Genomic DNA, 18,862 nt, shown 5'->3' on the forward strand with positions numbered 1-18,862 from the left:
GGGCAGTAGGTTACAATTTTAGAGGGAATCTAAGTATGTCCATGAAGTCTGGTGGCTCTCGACTTCCGTGCACACGGGCTGTAGGACCTGACGCCCCTCCCCGCTTTAGGCTCCCCACATGAGCCTCACTGCCCCCTTTCTGAGGTCTGGGTGCTGCGTGCAGGCCCACAGGCCACTCCTTGGTGCCTCTCAGCTTCTCCACTGTCCCTCAGGTCACCCAGAACAGTCTCTGCAGTGGCAGCACGTCCTGCCAAACACAGAGCAGTTTCAGCTGATTTCCTGATAGTTTTCTGGGGCAAAGAACTACAAAATCGGGACTGCTGCTTGAAATGACAGAAGGGAGAATGCAGGGAGAAAATATGAATTAACATCCGAAAGATAGTCTGCCCCTCAAATCAAAGACAACCTTCACATCCAGTATAAATTAGACTCATTTGTTGTCTCAGTCCTTTAAGTAGTTAAAATGTATTGAGGACCTACTGTTGCTGGGGACAGAATCATGCTATCGCCACTGCACCTTGAACTGCAGCATTTATCACACGGCATTATTTGTACGTTTACTTGCCTGTCTCACCCACTGGACCACAGGGAACTCAAGTTCTATATTATGGCGTTTGTCTTCACACCCTCAGGATCTGGAACTGGCTATTCTATACTCTAGAATATAAAAGCTCAATAAATGTTGGCAGGAAGGTAGGACAGACAGGGTAGAGGAGAGAGTGATGCTAAATAAGAAGTGAGCCTCCTTTTATAGAACTCCAGGAAAAAATAAAATGAAACAAAATGTATTTATTCCATTCTTAGAACAGCAGCTTAATGAGGAGCTTTTGCAAAAACTTTGCCCGCTTATCATTTTCTTTGGGATGTGTTCTCTCTTCTTACCCCATGTTCCCTGAATGATCATTGTTCGTGTTTGTGGTATGTCAGATACCATGCCGGGTCCTTGATGTGCAGGGCCTCTTGGGGTTCTCCAAACCACTGTGTGAGGTGGGTGCTAGTGTCCTCCCACTGAGCAGCTGCTGAATCAAGGAGCTGGGTTTGGGCCTGAGCACTGGGCCACTGGCCTTGGTGCTGTGTGGCCACAGGGTGCTTGCTCACCTGCCTCTGACTGTTTGCCACCTGGTCTCTCCAGCTCGAGGTAGAGTACTCATCAGCTGACCTTTAGGCCCAGGGAAAAGTGCACCGGGGAACACTGCCTCTCAAACACGCCAGAAAGAAGCAGATGCTGAGCAGATCTCCAAAGACAAGGTGGGCTTCATGTTTTTCTTCACATTCCAGCCACGTGTGGTGTGATGGGAGTCAGGGAACAAGTGTTCCCAGAGTGGATGGTATGAGCCTAAAAACAAGCAGAATACTGTGTGTGGACTTGAAACAGGAAGAGGAACCCTGTAGCGAGCACAGACCACTGTTTCCCACAGTGGATTTTGAGAAGGCTTAAGTCTGGTGAAATGCTTTTTTGGAACACATCACGACAGTTACCATTCTCCTGGAAACTCACAATGTCATAAGCCCTGAGAAGTCCCATGAAAAAGAAATCTGTTTAACCCAGCCCTTCTCCTCATGAGATCATAGGTCACCATCTCCTTTCACAAAGAATACTCTACACATCTCGCCATATTCATTTTGGAAAACACTGGACAAGATCAGTCCTGAATCAGAAGGAGGATCCCACAAACAAGGCATGTGGTCCTCTGGGCATTCCATCCATACTGACCAGGTGGGGACCCACTAGACAGAATTCGGGGGGAATGCAGGCTGGTGCAGCTGTGAATCCCTGCCATGCTCCCTAACTGGCATCAGGTGCTCTGTGTCTCCTCCTGAGTCCCCTTGGTGCTGGCCATGGACCCCCAGGAGGGTCCTGGGGCCTTTTAACTGTCTATCGATATCGACACAGCTAAACAGAGGGGAGAGATTACGGATTGGGGCAGCTGTCGTCATTCATGTGCTCTGTTTTCTCTCCAGTTATCCAAGAAAACCCCTGAGAGAGCCTGTTAAGAACTTGTTTTTTGGCCGTGGTGGCCAGTCAGTAACTGTCACTCTCCTGGGGTTCCCACCAAGTGGGGTGTTCACCAACCCCAAGGCCTATATAGGTCTTATATCTAACAAATTATATTTTACGTTATTTGTTTCAAAAGTTGGTTAGTGACAACTAAGATCGTCCCTCCGCAATTAGAATCCGAGGTCAGAGCGAGAAAACCTCCCATTCACTGGGAACTCCCAGGTCATTCATTCTGAATTAATGGTATTTATTCTCCCTCATTTTATTCCTAAAAAATGGCTCCCCTGGTTGCAGTGTTATGTTAAGCATATTACATGTGACTCCAAAATCAGTTCATATATTACAGCTCGTTACACTCGTGGGTATACATTTCTGAGTAGCTCTCACTCCGCAGTTACGGGTCTACACTAAATATGGGCTGTCCTGAGTGGAGCCTGAGGGCGTTGTCTGTTTATTCCTGGCTCCTTGATTTTCCTGGAAGTTTTCTTCTCCACTTTTATACTTCTCAGGGAAGATGTGCCTTCCAGTAAGAAAAGTCTACCTGGGGAAGGTGGAAAGTATTTTTCTCTAGAGCTTTCTGGAGAGGAGGTTAGACAGTGGCAGCTGTTTGGGAGCTCGTGGCCTTCTGTGGATGGTTTGCTGCACTGATCAGGGACGCAGGAGGTGGTTGTACCAGAATCCATCAAGACCACTGGCAAAAAGCCACAGTATCTTTCCTTCTGCAGCATTAACGTCAATGAGTTTTTGTTCTCTACAGCCACCAAGGTTTTGTCTTCTGTGGCTAGCACGCTCTTAAGCATTGTGTTGTAGCATCGTTAATAGACAGTGTTTTTGGGATTTCACAGCATGTAATCTTTAATCAGTTCAATAAATCCACAATGACAGCATATTTTTATCCAAGCACGAAGTTCTTATGAGCTGCCGGCTTCTTTGCTCCATTCATCCATTTCCTCAACATATATTATGCCTTGAGTTCCATCGATGAACAAGAAAAAATCCATTGTGCTCGTGCTTGTGACTGTGGTAAGGGCCACAGTCCTCTGGGGAAAAAGTCCTCACGTGCAATCTCTGGGTTGGGGTTCTCACGTGGTACCTGACGCCAGGCAACATCAGTAACCCTCCTCTTGGGTGTGGCTCTTCTGAGGAGTGGACAAACACAATTGGACAGCCAGCATGTTGTACCCAAGGGGGCTTATGAGACTATTCTCAGTGGGCCCCAAAGGCTCTCAAAAGGTGAGCAAGTCAAGAGCCACTTTTCTCCTGTGAAACTTTGCCAGTTCTGATTTCCCCACATGCCTTCTTTCAAACTATCTTAGCCGCTGCCCAACACAGTGTGATGAGCGCCAGGCAGCTCTCTTCTTCAAGATAAGGGGAACCTTCAGAGGAAAAGTGACTGCCACGGGGCCAAGGCACGAGAGCCTCTGGAGGCCACTGCCGTCTCCCTCAGCTGCAAAGGCGAAGGCCTGAGACCCTTGAGAAATGAGAATCCAATTGTGTCTAAAATACATCTCAACCTCTTGGGGCTGTCTGTAGCCATATAAGGAGCTGGTCAAGAGCTATTTATCAGAAAGGTTCTTGAGGGCAAAGAGAACCTACAGGGCACTTCAATTAGCTGAGCAGTCCCTGGCTCGGCTCTGATGTGCCTGCAGCTGTCACCAGGAGGGGGATCAGTGGCATTGCTCCTAAAGTTTCATACCTAAGGGCTGTGAAGGGCCCCTCTCTTTCTCCTCACCTCCCTTGAGCATCTTTGCCCATATTTGCACAGGACCTTGGACTCCAGAAAATGTTAGAGTCTAAAAATAGCCAGGCTGCAGGTAAGTAGGTGCTTTAATCGCCTACTTTAATCAAAATATCAAATGAAATTGGCCAACGATCACTGGCCACCACAGCCACAGACATGCCTTAAAGGGTCATTCAGTTAATCCACCTGCTTTTCCAACATGATCCAAATAAAAACAGAGAGTATGAGTCATGACAGCTGCTCCAGGCCCTCATTTCTCTGTCTTGCTCCACTGCGATTATATCCATGGACGCGGCCTCACACCCGAGGGGCCCCACGGCATCCACGGCAGCACAAACAAGCTCCTTTTGGGACTCAGTAAGAAACGTTTTCATACGTGTGAATTTTCAAGACTTTTATATATTTGCCTTCAAAAATATCTCTAGATGTGTTTTAGTTCGGAAAGGTCTCACCGGATACTTGAAAAGCACATTTGGATTTTCAAAAATTAGGAGTGCTCACATCCCACAACCAGTTTTCAGCCACAGAAAAGCCTGAACCAAGCTTTGAGATATTAGTTTCAATTTTGTCTCTCCAGAATGCTTTCTTCATCTCTCCTATGAAACACCTGAATCCTGATTTGATTTGCCTGTCATGTATAGGAAGCTTTTTCAAAAAATTTCCCTCTATTGACACCATTATGACTACACTCAGAACTTCATATTTTAATGTCTCTCTCTATCCTCCTGTCAGATTATTAACTTATTCATCTTTGTATTCCCAGTGTTTATCAGAGTGTTTGCATTGGTACTGGTCAATAAATGCTGAGCAGAAGGAAGGAGGCAGGAAAGGGGGTGGTGGTTAGAATCCTAGAAGTGTTTTCTTCCCAAGCTGTACCATGTAAGAACTTAAGATCCCAGGGTTCATGGCTCGGGCACTGGCATCTATTGTACAATGGTAGTTGGAATAGAGACATTTTGTTGTGTGTGTTCAGAACCAATTTACAGTAGTCACCTGTAGAGTAGTCACTCTCTTCATGTGTGAGTAGTAAAATACAAGACCAGCCTAAAGAAGGGTGTGAGGTTGGGACTCCTGAGAAATCCCAGATCTTCTGCTTGCTCCCCACATCTCACCCATAGCACATATCCTACTATAAACCACAGACTTCTGGAACTGGAAGACATATAAGGAGTCTGGAAGGCTAAACTGAACTATCCAAAAAAGAAATTAAGAAAGCAATCCCATTTACCATAATAAAATATTTAGGAATAAACTCAACCAGGGAGATTAAAGACATGACTGAAAACTACAAAAAAATTTAAAGGAGACACAAATAAATAGAAAGACATCCCGTATTTATGAATTGGAATATTTAATATTGTTAAAGTGTGCATACTACCCAAAATGATCTGCAGATTCAGTGCATCCCTATCAAAATCCCAATGGCATTTTTACAGAAAGAGAAAAAACAATCCTAAAATTCATATGTAACTATGAAGGACCCCAAATAGCCAAAACATTCTTGAGGAAGAAGAACAAAGCTGGAGGCATCACACATCCTGATATCAAAATATACCACAAAGCTATAGTAATTAGAATAGTATCATACTGGCATAAAGAAAGACATATAGACCAAATGAACTGAATAAAAAGCCCAGAAATCAACCCATGTGTATACAGTCCACTGATTATCTACAAGTTTGCCAAGAATACATAATGGGGAAAAGATAGTCTCTTCAACAAATGTTGTTGAGAAAACTGGCTATCCAATGCAAAAGAATTAAATTGGACACTTACCTCACACCATACACAATAATCAACTCAAGATGGATTAAAGACTTAAAAGTAAAACTTCAGACAGCAAAAGTCCTAGCAGAAAACACAGGGTAAAACTTCATGATGTTGGTCTTGGCAATGATTTCTTGGATATGACACCAAAACCATAAGCAACAAAAGCAAAAATAGACAAGTGCGACTATACAAACTGAAAAGTTTCTGCTCTGCAAAGGAAACAATCAACAAAGTGAAAAGCAACCCTATGAAATGGGAGAAAATATTTGCAAACTATATAACCAATAATGGGGTTAATATCCAAAATTATAAGGAACTCATACAACTTAATAGCAAAAAAATTAATAACTTGACTTAAAAATAGGCAAAGGACTTGAATAGACATTTCTTTAAAGAAGACATACAAATGGCCAACAAGTGTATGGAAAGATGTTAAGCATCAGGTAAATGCAATTCAAAACCAATGGAATAAAAAACAAAATAAAAAACCCACAACAAGATATCATCTCACACCTGTTAGGAAGGCCATTATCAAAAACAAACAAAAGAAAACAATTGTAGGAGAGGATACAGAGAAATTGAAACCCTTGTACACTCTCAGTGGAAATGTAAAATGGTACAGCTGCTATAGAAAACAGTACAGAAGTTCCTCAAAAAATCAAAAATATATAGTACTACCATATGATCCAGCAATCCCACCTCTGAATATTTATCCCAAAGAATTGAAAGCAGGATTATGAAGAGATATCTGCACTCTCATGTTCATTGTAGCATTATAACCAAGAGGTAGAAATAACCTAAATTGTCCATCAGTGAATAAATGGATAAAGAAAATGTGGTATAGATATACAATGGCATAATATTCAGCCATAAACAAGAAAGAAATCCTGTCCTGAAATCCTGTTCATTCACATGTGACAATGGGAATGAACCTTGAGGCCCCTTATGCTAAGTGCAATAAGCTGGTCATAGCATGGTTCTATTATACGAAGAATCTAAAGTACTCAAGCTCATGGAAGCAGAAAGTAGAATGGTGGTTGTCAGGGGATGGGGGAGGTGGAATGGGGAGTTGCTGTTCCATGGGTATAGAGTTTAGTCATGCAAGATAGGTGTAATCTAGAGAGCTGCTGTACGACGTTGTGCTTGCCGTTAACCATACTGTACTGTACGCCAAAAACTTTGTCAAGAGGGGAGATTTCATGTTATCTGTTCTTACCACAATGAAAAAAATCAGTCCAGAAGTGTGTGTAGAATGCCTCCTCCTTCCTTCTCCTGTTCCTACCCTGACCGACAAGTGTGGGTATTGCTTGTAGGACAAAAAAGGAAGGGCTTCTCAACCTCATTGCTACCGAAATTTTAGGCCAGGTAATTCTTTGTGGTGAGGGATTGTCCTGTACATTATAAAACATTTAGCAGCATCCCCAGCCTCTACCCACTAGACGCCAGTAGCAACCTTCGTCTCACAGTTATGACGACCAAAAATGTGTCCAGAAATTGTTAAATGTCCCCTGGGGGCCAAAATCACTCCTGGATGAGAACCACCGCCTTAGGAAGAATCCCAGCAAGCCTAGAGCTTTGCACCCAAGGTGGCAATGGTGAAGGTCGGATGCAGTATTTGGTGGGGTCGTGTCCTAGAAAAGTCGTTTTTCTCAGGACTGCAGTGTGCCCCACTGAGAGGGTGAGTGTCCCCCTACTGGCTTATACAGCCTAAATTGGTGAAGACATCCAAAGCACATCTTGCTTTCAGTCTTTACCTAGTTTTCTGTCTCCAACAAAATGAAAGAAGACAAGTACTCTGTATTAGTTTCCTAGGGCTGCCGTAACAAATGACCACAAACTGGGTGGCTTAAAACAACAAAAATTTATTCTCTCTCAATTCTGTAGGCCAGAAGTTCTAAATCAAGGTGTTGGCAGGGCCATGCTCTCTCCAGAGGTTCCAGGGGAGAATCCTTTCTTGTGTTTTCCTGTTTCTGGTGGCTCCTGGCATTCCTTGGCGTGTAGCTGCATCACTCCAACCTGTGCCTCTGTGTGTCTTCCCCTCTGTGTGTCTCCCCTGTGTGTCTCTTGTAAGGACACTTGTCTTTGGATTTAGGGCCCACCAGGATAATTCAGGACACTCCCATCTCAAGACCGTTAGCTAAATCCATCTGCAAAGACCCTTTTTCTAAATAAGGTCACAATGACAGGTTCTGGGATGTGGGTATCCTTTGTTGGGAGCCCACTATCAACCCATTACATACTCTAAAACAAAACTAAATGTTTTTCAACACAGAGACTGACTTTTTTGTACTTTATTTTTTTAGACATTTGAAACAAACAAAAAGTTACAGAGAAGTTGGAAGTGTAGCACATAAACCTCCTTTTGAGATTTAGTTGCTGACATGATGCCCCATCACCCCCAAATACTTCAGTGTGCATTTCCTATAAACAAGGACGTTCCTCTGTGTAACCACAGTGTGACTGTCAAAACCAGGAAACTGACGCTGACACAGAACAACTTCACTCCTCCCCGTCAACGATCCCATCCAAGTTCCTCCAATTGTCCTAATAGTGATTTTGTAGCCAAAGGATCTGCTTCAGAATCACACATAGCATTTAGTTATCCTGTCCCTTCAGTTTTCTTCACTCTGAAACAGATCCTTAGTCTTTTTTTTTTTTTGAGTTTCAAATCCTTAACACTTCTGAAGATTGAAGGTCAGTTATTTTGTAAAATGTCCTTCAGTTTGGGCTGATAGGTCCTCATGATTAGATTCAGGATACACGTCTTTCTCAGGACTCCTCCAAAATTAATGCTGTGTTCTCACTGCATCCTACTGAATAACATATGTTTTCAATTCGTATGATTAGTGGCAATGAAGATTTTGATCATTTGATTCAGGTGTATCTGCCTGGCAACTCTTCCCATCTCCCCTTATAATTAATAAGTATTTTGTGGGGAAGACTTTGGCACTAAGTAAATATCCTATTCCCAACTTTCAATTTACTAGTGTATTAATTTGTATCTGAAAGGACTTGTAATTCCTATTTTATTCAACAGGTTTTAATCTGTTATGATTATTGTTTATTTTGATGCTCAGATTGTGTCACGTTTGGCTAGAAGGAGCCACTTAGTCTGGCTCTGCGTATTTTTGACATGTCCCCATCATTCTGTGATCACTTCCTTGCTTTCTGGCACAAGATAAGATATTCTAAGCTTATTTTGTAATTTCTTTGCCCCTAAAAGGAGCTCTGGTTCCTTTCAGTGGAAAATGAACAGTGTTTCGAGAAACATGTTTGCTCTTGTGCGTTTTCCAGACTGTTGTTGTGACAGTTTCTCTCTGCTGCTTCTCTCTTCATTCCTTCCACATGCCGTGTTTTTACCACCAGCATGCCGTCCCCTCCCTTCCTCCCCAGCTCTGCCCCCACATAGGCCATTCTGTCTCTATGTTGATACTTGGAAGCCCTAAGTATCTGTGAAACCAGCAGCCGTACGATAGCAACCCCGTGCCTGGGAAAGGCTGGCCTATTGCCGGCAGGCGTGCTGGGCAGCTGACTGGCCCTGCTTAGAGAAACTTGGCTCGAGGACGTCTAGGCAGGTAGCTCAACGAGCTTCAACATCTGAATATGTGTGAGGCGTTCCCAAGCACAAGCGAGGATCGGACCAGTGGCTGATATGCCATTTCATGCTGTGAGAACAACTGATTTCTTATCTTAGTTCAGCTTTTCCTGGGATTGATTCTCCAGACTCTTTGAATTTTGAGTGTTGTTGCCTGGTCTTCCCTACCTGGCATCCTTTCCCCTTTAAGAAGGCAAAATTGAAATGTCTAACTAACCCAGCCATCCTTGCTTCTGCTCAGCTCGAGAACTTTCACCCAGACTATGCCATGCGGTAGGGCCAGCTGGTTTCCTCAAGACTGTGAATGGAGCCCGGGACTCCCATGGGCTAGCAGCCCACACGGTGCTCACGCACGGTTTGCCTAGTCCTTCCAGCCTATATCCCAACTCCCACCTCCTGGCTCAGCCACAACAACCCAAGATGTAGCCCCCAACATCCGGATACTTTTATTCTCCTCCTTGGCCTCTGTCCTCTGCCAACCTTCCCTTAGGTCTTCTGCACTGAAGCCCTCTCCAGCATGTCTTCTCCTACCCGCTCCATCCCTGGAGTTAATGAAGGCTTGACTTCCCCCTGTAGCTGCACATGCCCAACATCTCCATCCTCCACTCCAGTGTCTCCTGAGTGGATTTGAACCCTGTGAAGCTACCCAGGTGGGGAGACACTGACCTCTGGGCAACCAGTCCAAGGCTAGCAAGAGGCCCTTGACATGCCTGCTAAGAGGGCTTAGTTTCTTTCTTTCACTGAACTGGGGAAGAGAGAAGGAGAGACGGGGTGTGGGAAGCATGAGGTGGAATGAAGAGCTGGAGCCAGCTGTCATGCTGGATGGTGTGAAGTTTAAACAAGTGAAGGAAGAGACTAAGAAAGAGGGAGAGGAAGCTGAGCCACAGAGAGGAGCAGAGGGGCCGTTAGCTTGAATGAAAAGCGCAGAGTAGTTACCTTGGTCTCCAATATCTCTCTAGAAACAAATGTCGGTTCATTCAAAGCCCAACTGCACTTTGCTTCCCATTCAGGGATTCTGTCAGATCTTTATAATCTTACAATAAGCTGCCCCTTTTTGTGTGTGCTATTTTGAGTGGATTTTTGTTTCTTGCCACCAAAAGAGCCTTTCTTGAACATTCTTGGTGACGGCATTGCCTTCAAGGTCTATCCAGTGGAGCTAGATCTATCAAGTCAAGATCTGTTAATATCTGTAACATCAACCCTGTGAGAAGGGTTCTATTCCTCTTACCCCACAGTGCCATTTCCCAGATGTTTCTGCAACACCTTGTTAAACAAACCATCCTTCCTTTTAGGCCCATGTCCAGGCAAGGATGTACCATCCTCTTTCCTATCATTCATTGATATCTGGACACTTTTACATGTTCCCTAATAAATATAGATAGGAAGTTCCCCTCTCCCTCCTTTTCCTTGACATCAGCCTGGGCAACCTGAGTATCCACACGGACAATTCATGTACCAGGTCAGCTCTGCAGTTCCTTGCCCTATCCACTCCAAATATAATGAAAACAATATATAAAAAGTGATTCGTATTTTATAGGTTAGGAAATATTTTCCCAGTCATAATCTCACTTTGTTTTGATTTTTGAACTCCACTCGCAAAGCCAAATCACAAACTCATCCTCTTATAACTGGCTCATTTCCAAAACCTGGATGTCTTAATTTCCCTTCCATGAAGAAAATTTCTTAGGCTCTTATTTTTTTTCCCCTTAGTTTCTCCCAGTAAGCCTGCCCTTAGGATTCATCAAGACCCTTTGTCTTTACCCTTACTAATCTCATAGGCTCCCAGCACCCTTCAGGTTTCCTCCCCAATTCAGCCAGCATCCCACCCCATGCTTGGCCACGGAAACCTGCATGGGCAGCACCACAGCTTCCCTCATCCCTCCATCTCCACTGCACTCACCTTGTCCATCCTGCTTATCACACCACCTGCTCTTGTGGCTCAAGCTCTCATCATGCAGGCGTATCATTCACTCTCTCTCTCTCTCTCTGTCTCTGTCTCTCCCTCTGTCTCTTTCATTTTCTCTCTCATCCCAGGTGGGCCCTCAATACCATTTAATAATATTTTATTAATTCCTCATTAACTCCTGACCTCTGTTTTCTTCTCCCCAGTCTAAGTTCTCCTTCTCACCTGACCTCTGACTCTCCCCCAGAATATTACCACATCAATTTTCCTCTCTTTCTCTACTGTCTCTGTTTCAGGTCTCCTTTTCATTGACCTAAATGAATGGTCAAATATTTTTATAGAAACCAATCCCTCTTCAATCTTGCTTCTCCCTGAAGCTGCCATTCAGTATCTTCCCATCCCTTCTTTAGAGTTTGTACTCAGCACTCTGTCCCTGGTTTCCCTTCACACATTTCTTCTTCAACCCTCCAAACCCTGTTCTAACAGAATCTGCTCTTTCAAAGGGGAACAATGACGGCTCAACTCCTAATTCCGATGTGACCACAGAGCCCTGGGAACTCTCCTCCTCGGGCCTTCAAGACGCTCTTTTCTCCAGATTCTTCTTGAAGCTCTCTGATCTGTTTTCCTTTTCCACTATGTAAATGCAGGCCTCTCCCAAAGTTCTCATCTTGTCCTGGAGGGCCTTTTTGCTTTGCTTCTCTCCCAGGGCCATCTCATTCTCTCGCACAGTTTCACCCATGTGCTGGCTACTCTCCCCACCCACCATGACTCCACCTCATCTCTTCTGAGCTCCTGACCTACATTTCTAACTGCCAGTGGGACATCTCACATCCAACTTGGCATATCTCAAACTGAACTCAGTGTCTTTCCCCTTAAAATCCCCCATCGCGTATAAATGACACCACCAATGAGCCACGCACATGGAAACCCTGGTGGATGAATTCCCACAGTTAATCAGTAGCTCATACTGCCAGGTGGCTGTACGGTTTTGTGTCCGTTCTGCAATTCCGGGCCTAAGCCTCCCCCCTCAATCAATCGCAATTACCTTCTGCCTTGTTTGTTTGCCTCCGAAGTTCTCTCTTCTCAACACAGGTTTAATCAGACCATTTTCACCTCAGAGCGAGCACTGATTCCTCCTTGTGTGCAGAGAAAGGCTCTGACTCCCTGGCAGGGTATCCCTGGCATGCTTCCTACCATACTCTCTGTGCCCCTCGCTCCTGCCGTGTGTCTCCTTGATGCTACCTGAACCTGCTGCTCTTTATCTCATGCCTCCACTTGCTATTCCTTTGTTTAAGAAGGTATTTACCTTCATTCTGCCAACCCAAATGGTCCCATAAGTCAAAACTCAGATCAATGGCCATCTTTTCTGTGAAGCCTCTGGACAGACTGGCGGTTGCTCCTCTTGTCTCCCTTCATGCATTACTTCTAGCACTTAGTTGACTCTGTCTTGAATTACGACTGGTTATTTTTATTTCTGCTACAAGTACTTTCCTAACAATCCTTTACTGAGTAACATGTGCTCTTTGTTCTTATCACCTCATTTGATATTTACCACAGCTCATCAAAGTGGTGTGGGAATCTCCCTTTGCCAAGGAGGAAAACTGAGGCTCAAAGAGGTTACATTTCTTCTTAAGGTCACACAGCTGGCGAGGGGAAGAACCAGAACATGAATGTGGGTCTGGTTTATTCCAAAGTTCAGTCTCTTTCCCTTAGACCGGTTGTTCCCAATCTTCACTGCACATGGAAATCACCTTGGGGAATCTTTAAACGTTACTGATGTCCACCCAGACATTCTGATTGAGCTGATGTGGTGTGTAACCCAGGCCTTGGGATGTGTTGATTTATTTGTTAAGTTGCTCAGGTGATTCTTTTTTTTTTTTTTACTATTTATTTATTTATTTATTTGGCTGTGTTGGGTCTTAGTTGCGGCTTGTGGGATCTTTGTTGTGGCGTGCAGGATCTTTAGTTGAGGCATGTGGGATCTAGTTCCCTGACCAGGGATCGAACTCGGGCCCCCTGCATTGGGGGCCTGGAGTCTTAGCCACTGGACCACCAGGGAATTCCCTGCCCAGGTGATTCTAATGTACAGCATCATTTGGGAAAGACTGCTGTAGGCTATTCGGTGCTCCCCCCAGCATCCAGCACATAGTGTGTTTAATACATGTTTGCACTGAATCTTGTCTCCAAATGCTTTTCTGGTCCACTGGACATTTTATCTCTAAATTCTAAGGTTGGCAAATATTCAAAAGCAAAAACAAGCAGAGAAAGAAATTTATTATCTGGTCAATATGAGCCCCAAATTCATTTCCAATGAAATTTCCTAAATCAATATAAATAGGTTAGGAAGCACAGGCCAAAGTTAAGTTTTCACAAATTGATCCTCAGTTACCTTTTTTGACGAGAGATGCCTGCCTCCTTGCCATCCTTCAGCCCCTCCTCTTTTTCATCACTCCAACATGTTGACATGACTGGTTTCTACAGACTGATCCCAAGGCAGAGCCTACCTTTGTGGGAAGAGAAGTTGAGGCTCTGCAGGGGAAGCATGCGTAGTAGGTGCGGACCATGGCAACAATCAGGTCACACTCCCTGAGTCCTTGACAGTGTCCCCATGGCAGGCTGTCATGGCCACGCACTGTACCAGAAATTGCCAGAAAAAAATCTCACTGGGTCACTCACTCCTCATGCCACATTGACTTTCCCCTTTTGATAATTTGAGGTTATTTTATTACAGCCAAATTTATGGAAGGAAATTTGAAAACTAGACTACCTCTTTAAAATATTTGTCCCATTTAAGACTTTATTTATAACTTTTAGTATTTAATTCCATCAGGGAGGAAACATCACTTGATAAAACTGTGCTGTGAATTTACATGAACTTTCTAATGAGTAGGATATGCATTCTTATAAAATTCTATTAAAGCTTCTGTTTTGCCACATCTAATGAGCAGACAAATCAGAAGACCTTTCAGCATCTGTGAAGGCCATAAAACTATGCTTCTCAGATGTTATTGGGTTCAGATGTTGGTCATTGCTAGCTGTAATCTAGAACATATGAGAGATATGGACATCCTTTCTATATGCTCAAATTTCTGGATTAATTACATGATTCATTCACCAGACTTTATTTGGAGTTCTCCCTAGGTGTCCACACGTACACGGTGTCTGTAATACAGAGCCAAGTACCATTTGGTGCCCAGTGACTCACACAGGAGGGTTCTTTTATAAGGACGCCTAAAGCTAAGTTAAACAGTCTCAGTTAAATGACGTACTAAGGCGGTAATGAAGGAGGTGCTGCAGGGCCTCCTGTGACTTGAGTGCGAAGTGAACAGTCCAGGGGGCGGCTTGTTGTGGAAGGCACGCAAGAGAGCCAGGTAGAGGTCCTGCCTCTAACTTTTGAACCTGAGCTTCTTCGATTGCAAGACAAGAAAGTCATATCAGAAATTTATCTCCAGGGTCACCCCAGCTCTTCATCTATGGTGAGTCTCAGGATCTGTAAGAGTTCATAGGATGGGCTGGCCATGGAGGCTTCTGGAAGTGAGGTGTATATTCAACTTGGGAGAGGGGTAATGGGAAGGATATCAGCCACACCAGTCAGGAAACACACACCACACCAGTTGTATTAACAGGCAATTTAATATAGAGAGTTCCTAAGTGGGTTCTGGAGAACATAAGGGAAATTCTGAGGTATTACAGAGACAGGAAGTGCAGGAAGCAGCTACCACCCATAGGGGTAGAGGAACGAAGGGAAAAGGTGGGATTATTAGAAACTTGGAGAAGACGTCCTGGAGCTGAAGCAGGGGTCCTGTCCAGATGGGGCTGGTGTCTCTTAGAGTCACAACAAGGCTGGTTCCAGAGTGTGGGAAAACCTGCAAACTGGAAATAGCTGCTGCTACAGGAAGAACTTTGGCTGGAATAACACGCACAGGGACCATGCAACAGACAGGAGCAGTCTCCCTCTAGCTCCTCCTTCTGAAAGAGCTTACCAAGGAGCAGCTGGCAAAGCAGAAATGTACTTTGCAGCCTCAGCCATGCACCCCAGCCAGAAGGGTGGGTTTGGAGCTGAGAAATAACAGTCTAATAACCAGCCCTGAAGGGACAGCTCAAGTAAGGGATATATAGTTGACGCAAAATAGTAATAATATCTACCACGTCCACGCATCCACTCTGTATCATTTTACCCATTCAGTAATTAATCCTCTCAGCAACCTTATGACGTCAGTATTGTTATTCACCTATGGCAAAGGAAGAGCTGCAGTCAGGTTAAATAACCTCCCCACGCTTACCCTGTGCCTGAGGGGCAGAACGGGGATCTGGACGCAGGACTGTCTGATTGCAAGGCTCTTCCCTTCACAGGATGCAAAGTTTGCTGAAAAAGTGCATGGTGGATACATTCGGAAAGGTGAGTTTTACCTCATTTGTGGAGGGGTAAGGGATTTGGGCCTTTTAGGTAATGGAACCAATGAAAATTTTGGAAAATGTCAGTGAAATGGTGGAAACATGCTTTAGAGAGGTTTCTTTGGAAAGAGTGAGTAAGATTGGTGGAAGAGAGAAGAGTCTGGTGCCAGTGAGCCTCATTATGAATTAATTACGATAATTTTGGTTTGGGTGGCAGCAGCGAGAAACGAAAGGGAGAGGAGAGATTTTTGGAAGAATGAACAGGAATGGCTGTACATAGATATTGTTTGAAAAGTAGGACTCAAAATCCTTAAGTTGTGGGGTCTAGAAAACTAGCAGAAGAGTAACACTGCTTTCAGAAATAGAAATTCTGTGAATTCTGGAATGTTTTTCTTTCTAGAATATGGCCTCTGCCCCCCTGCACTCTTCCCATTCCTCCAACACGCCATGATAGGATGGAGAGCAGAGGATTCCCAGCGCTCTGCTGTCTCACCCTGGTTATCATCAGTGAAGTTGGTCATTGAGATTAGAGGTAACTACTCACTGTGTAGTCAGGGAACAGACTAGAGGTGAGGAACTGGATTAACTCTCAATCTGCCACTATTTGCTATGCATTTTACTTTAGCAGAGTGATTTCACTGTGGCTGGGAGGATTTATTGGGATAATGGATAGCAGTGGTTCTCTGACTTCAGTATTCACATCATAATCACTTGGGGGAGCTTTTAAAAATACGAGCACCTGGACCCATTTTAAACTGTCTGATTTAATTAAGCTGAGAAAGGACCTGATATTATTTTTTTTTTTTTGCCAAGGATGGGACCTGTATGGGGTGGGGCCTGTAAGAGGTGGAGGTCCGGGAGGTAAGGTGGGGTGAGGTGGAGGGTGTGGCCAGGACCTGGTCCTTTTTTTAAAGTCAGCATCTGTGGTTATCTCCTATTTGAATGCTCCCTCACGTGCATTCTCTATTGACCCCAGAGTGTTTCACTAATTCAAACCTCAGGCTCAAGTGTTGTCAGCACAAGAAAACTCACCTGGAACTGGTTTGCCCCATTAAGGAAGGTGGTGTGTACCTTGCAAGATAAAGAGTCAGAAAGGAAAAGATCTCTGCTTGCCAGTAGAGATACAGCTCAGTAGGCATTTTGGATTTTCATAGCCTCAACCAATGAAAACATATTTAAAATTTCCATTGGACTTAGATTAGAAGAGCAAGAACCTGCCACTCCATCTTGCTAGTTTTATGTGGGTACCATGGGGCTGTCTGAGAGGGACAGGTTCTATGTATGACTGCTGTTCTTAGAAGGGCAGCATATTCCATTTAAGTGGTCCAAGCCCAGTAGAGCCCCAATTCACCCAGAGGGTAGGTACTGCAGTATAATCAAAACTACCCTTGAAATACCCTTATAAACGTATGAAGATGGTGGAGCTCTGCTCACACGGTTCAACACAGCTTCTCCTCTAGTGTTGAAACAGATTGCTGCCTCTTCCCTGAGCCCTTGAGGGATGGTTGGTGTGTGTTTAAAAAGGGCCATTTGAGGGCTTGCCTGGTGGCGCAGTGGTTGAGAGTCCGCCTGCCGATGTAGGGGACGCAGGTTCGTGCCCTGGTCCGGGAAGATCCCACATGCCGCGGAGCGGCTGGGCCCGTGAGCCATGGCCGCTGAGCCTGCGCGTCTGGAGCCTGTGCTCCGCAACGGGAGAGGCCACAACAGTGAGAGGCCCGCGTACCGCAAAAAAAAAAAAAAAGGGCCATTTGAACCTAAAAACTATAACTTTAATAAAAAATTCCTACCTAGAGGGCTGAGGAGTTCAAGTTGAAAGAGGCTGTGGCCTGGAGGCAAGGAGGCTACGTGAAGGAAGTTTTCAGAGTTGTCACAGTAGGAGGTGTGGCTTGCTCCAACCCTCTGTACCTTACCTGAAAGCTGAGGGCACAGATTAACTTTTTGTTGTTGTTGTTTCATTGTGTATGTTTTTTTTTATCTTATATTGAAGTATAGTGGATTTACAACGTTGTGTTTCAGGCGTACAGCAAAGTGATTTAGTTATACACATACATATATCTATTCTTTTTCAGGTTTTTTTCCCAGATAGGTTATTACAGAGTATTAAGTAGAGTTCCCTGTGCTATACAGTAGGCCCTGTTGATCTCTCTTTTATATATAGTAGTTTGGGATTACCAGATTAGCTTTTTAAGCTCATGTATCTGGGTACTGTAACTACTAGGTATAGAAATGAAGACACAAATCAGTTTGGAGAAGAATTTCATTATGGGAAGAATCATTTGTGTACCCCGTCTTAGTTAAGCTAACGTGAAGGCACTAGACTCCTCTCGCCCTAGAGGGAGGATGTAACAATCTTTTAAAAATTCCTGTGGCTTATCAGTTTGCAAAAAGAGCCCTAGAGGCTTGTGGTAAGGAAGGAATGCCAGACCCCATGCTCTTCGTTCTGAGAGTTGAAATTAGAGAAATCTGTTTTTAAGAGCGTGGCATCTGCTGGCGTGAGAAGACTCCAAGGGGGAATTCCTTATGAGGTGATGCAGGCTCAAAGCAGGGTTCCAGCAAAACATGTAGGTGAGGCTGAAGAACCCCTGGACCTAGACACCAAGATGTGTTGTCACTCTTTGAGGACAGTGGCTGAATATGTGAGTGAAAATGAAAAGAGCTATACCCTCGAAAGCCAAGTGTGAGCTTTCGGTTGTATAGGGATCTGGCCCAGCAAGGGTATCTCCTGATCCTTGAGCTAGAGTCCTTGCCGCTCCCCAGGATTAGTGTTCAGTGATAGCACCTTACCTAAAAAGGTCACAGAAACAATGATGCCTAGACTGAAGAGACTTCCAGTTATGCTGTTTTAGAAGTACTGACCAATACGGGCTTAGTGAGTCCCTGGGAATCTTGGACAATTTGAAGTTGGAACCCCGAGAGAGATCTTGAATTTCTGCTAGTTAGGATACATAGATGAATAAGCAGTAAATTGGGGAACAGTGTGTAAAGCTGGTAAAGATATGAGTAATACTAGCTTTCAAGCTCCAGTTATTCATTCGTAATGAGAGTAGGGATAAAGAGTATAGGGGGATACAATTCTTAGTAATATGTTAATATTTTTGTGTTTCAAGACAACCAGCTCTCAGGGACTATTATGCATTTGGGATCTTTTTGATCATCTTCAGGAAATTAATCAGAGTGTGAATTTCTGATCCTTTCATGAGTAGTTCACTATATTTATACACCTAAAGATTTACTTGAAGACACCTCCTGAGCTACACAATAAATAGGAAACTATAGAGATTACTGTATGAAATCAGAGCTTTGTTGACTTTAAGAAGCATTTAGGGGCTTCCCTGGTGGCGCGGTGGTTGAGAGTCTGCCTGCCGATGCAGAGGACATGGGTTCGTGCCCCGGTCCGGGAAGATCCCACATGCCGCGGAGCGGCTAGGCCCGTGAGCCATGGCCACTGAGCCTGCGCGT

At 44.4% G+C, this 18,862-nt stretch overlaps 1 long non-coding RNA gene across 1 annotated transcript in view; it reads left to right on the forward strand.

Annotated features, from left to right (window-relative positions):
• The first annotated feature begins 15,807 nt into the window (after positions 1 to 15,807).
• LOC137229228 (uncharacterized) overlaps positions 15,808 to 18,862 on the forward strand; it is a 40,325-nt gene continuing 37,270 nt past the window's right edge. The window contains exon 1 of the long non-coding RNA XR_010945596.1: positions 15,808 to 15,935. This is a non-coding gene — a long non-coding RNA (uncharacterized lncRNA). The remainder of the gene's footprint in view (positions 15,936 to 18,862) is intronic.

Source organism: Pseudorca crassidens, chromosome 8, assembly GCF_039906515.1.
Source record: "Pseudorca crassidens isolate mPseCra1 chromosome 8, mPseCra1.hap1, whole genome shotgun sequence".
In the NCBI taxonomy this organism is placed as follows: domain Eukaryota; kingdom Metazoa; phylum Chordata; class Mammalia; order Artiodactyla; family Delphinidae; genus Pseudorca; species Pseudorca crassidens.